Source organism: Amphimedon queenslandica, unplaced genomic scaffold (genome assembly GCF_000090795.2).
Source record: "Amphimedon queenslandica unplaced genomic scaffold, v1.1 AMPQUscaffold_11970, whole genome shotgun sequence".
NCBI lineage: Eukaryota > Metazoa > Porifera > Demospongiae > Haplosclerida > Niphatidae > Amphimedon > Amphimedon queenslandica.
The window spans coordinates 1-2,503 of NW_003547791.1; the positions used below are offsets into that span (position 1 = coordinate 1).

Below are 2,503 nucleotides of genomic sequence, written 5' to 3' on the forward strand. Positions count from 1 at the left end.
CATTTGGTACGTGTGCCCCTAAGACATAAGATTGTGGCTCTCAAAGTTGAGATAGTTAGATGAGTCCTAATCCACCCTAATACCTGAGCATAGTTGGTGTTCCATTATTATTATTATTATTATCATTATTATTATTGTTATTGTTATTATTATTATGAGAGTGAGAAGGAATATTATTATTATTATCATTATTATTATTATTATTTATTATTATTATTATTATTTTTATTGTTATTATTATTAAGAGAGTGAGAAAAGTCTTCAACATCTTGTGAAACAGTTCAGAGGAATAGGACTGAGTATGAATACAGGGGAAAGAAAGTATTGAACAAAAAATATCTATAACAATAAGTTATTTCTTATCTTTTAAAAATAGATATCTAAGAAGCTCTTCTTGTTCGTATACAGTATCAGAAATGGTACTCACAAGAACTTGAGGAGGCATTTCCTTCAAATTGGAATAAAACCTAGGTAAAAATAATAAGAATAATCCAAAGAAGAGTAATTAAAATTTTTAATGAAGGGTTCATGGGAACACTGGTCGCATTCCTTGTCATGCTGTTTCTGTGGAAGGCATTAAAGATGTAGTAGCATTTTTGGAGAACTATGCTGAAGACTACGCCTTTTACTACCTGGGAGGATACCTGGAGTGAGGGATTATGGGAAGGCCAAGCTATTGCTGTCCAGTGTGTCCCGACGCATGGTTTACCAACAGTATGCTGATGCTGGTAGGGAACATACTCTCTGTGAAAGTTCCTTTAAAAGAATATGGAGAAAGTATATTCCCCACATTTACAGCATCAAGGCAATGACGAACTTATGCTGGACTTGCAAAAAGAACAGCACTGCAATTTTAAGGAATGCTGGGTGTGAGATTGAGCATCAGTCTGAGGTACATTTATTATTATTAACAATGTAATTATTCTTGCCTGTAAAATGCTATCCCTTAGTGAGTAACTTTGTCTTTAGTTAACTTGTTAATTTCATATTACTTTCAAGAATAATGATACAACATGAACATACAGTACTATTCCTTCATGTGTTAGTAGTATCTAATGGTATTTAAAACATGTTAATGTGTATTGTGTTCTTATTATTAGTATAACTTACCTTAATCTCTTTTTGTTGTTAGAAGAAAAGGAGACATCATAGGGGTAAATGGAAGCATTGACGAGGTGGCGGGAGAGGAGCAGGAAGAGGAGGTGGCCAAGGAGGAGGAGATGGACAAAAAAGAGGGGCAGCTGGCCAAGAAAGAGGGGGAGGTGGCCAAGGAAGCGGGGGAGGTGGCCAAGGAAGAGAGGGAGGTGGCCAAGGAAGAGGCCAAAGAGGAAGAGGAGCCCCTGCTACAACAGTAAGAGAAAGAAACATCATTAAACATAACAATAACAACAAATTTTTCATAGGATTCATCCACAAGTGCAAAGACAATAAACTATTTTAACGTTACATGTAAAGAACTTAATTATACTTCCAAATAAAAATAATATATATATTACCTGTAAACTCAAGAAAAAGCGATGGTTGGATTTGAATGAAGTATGGGGATGATCCGTGTTCAAAACAGTCCATAATTAGGAGTTTTAGCACTAGAGGACGTAATAATAACTCTGTAACTAGGTAATGAAAAAACTTACTAGTATTTGAAGCCACCATGAATGGCAGGGCTTTAGACAACTCTTACGATGTCCATTATACAAGAAATGATAGTTCAAATGCTGTGAAACGCAAGTCAAAAGTGCTTCTTTCTTCATTCCCCGTTTATTAATTGATTTGGGTGTGGTTTTTCCTGGTAGGCGTGGTTCATGTACTACATGAACGGGCATGACACGGAAACATTGAAAATAACTTAAAATGGCTTTTCTCTGTACTAGTATTCCAGAGCAATCGTCCAAACAGCATCCATAACTTCCAAATTTTATTGTGCATTGTCATAAACGGGATATTGCTGGAAAGGAATTTTTTTCTCTATCTGTGAGTACCAAATTTAAAAATCAGATCTGTATTGTGTAATCAATTTCTGACTGGAAGTGCATACTTGTGAAACAATGCATGTTTTATGCATTCACCACATAAGTTATTTTGTTGCATAAGTTAATTACTATATACATGTACTGACAGACTTCATTTAACCGTTTTTAAGAGTAATTTCGATCAGTATTGATCTAATTTTACAGTTTTGTGTTCCATTTGTAGGTACCGTCAAGGATCTCAAGTTCATTTTAGAGGGCGGAGTTGACGCCTTGTCTTCACATTTACATGAATAAACATTAAAGGAAAGGCACACATGATATTGAGATAATTTTACAAATATTTAATGGACTTGTATGTGCCTCAGGTTTAGAAGAGGTCATTGTGGGGGGCGGAGTCATGTGTCCCATCTAATATGGCGTTTTGGCCTTTTGTCACTTCATTTAACCGTTTTTAAGAGTAATTTCGATCATTATTGATCTAATTTTACATTTTTGTGTTCCATTTGTAGGTACTATCAAGGATCTCAAGTCCA

General features: G+C 35.2%; 4 long non-coding RNA genes across 4 annotated transcripts; 2 read left to right on the forward strand and 2 right to left on the reverse strand.

Moving 5' to 3' along the window:
- The first annotated feature begins 170 nt into the window (after positions 1 to 170).
- LOC109588627 (uncharacterized) lies at positions 171 to 1,503 on the forward strand. The gene is made up of 4 exons (XR_002188272.1): positions 171 to 471; positions 524 to 892; positions 1,133 to 1,351; positions 1,404 to 1,503. It is a non-coding gene; the product is annotated as an uncharacterized LOC109588627 (long non-coding RNA).
- On the reverse strand, positions 941 to 1,203 carry LOC105315027 (uncharacterized). The gene is made up of 2 exons (XR_002188273.1): positions 1,111 to 1,203; positions 941 to 1,052 (listed from the first exon to the last, which is right to left on the reverse strand). It is a non-coding gene; the product is annotated as an uncharacterized LOC105315027 (long non-coding RNA).
- LOC109588628 (uncharacterized) lies at positions 1,394 to 1,764 on the reverse strand. Its single transcript, XR_002188274.1, has 2 exons — positions 1,635 to 1,764; positions 1,394 to 1,586 (listed from the first exon to the last, which is right to left on the reverse strand). It is a non-coding gene; the product is annotated as an uncharacterized LOC109588628 (long non-coding RNA).
- A 48-nt stretch (positions 1,765 to 1,812) lies between these two features.
- Positions 1,813 to 2,503, forward strand: LOC109588625 (uncharacterized). The gene is made up of 3 exons (XR_002188271.1): positions 1,813 to 1,971; positions 2,194 to 2,427; positions 2,480 to 2,503. It is a non-coding gene; the product is annotated as an uncharacterized LOC109588625 (long non-coding RNA).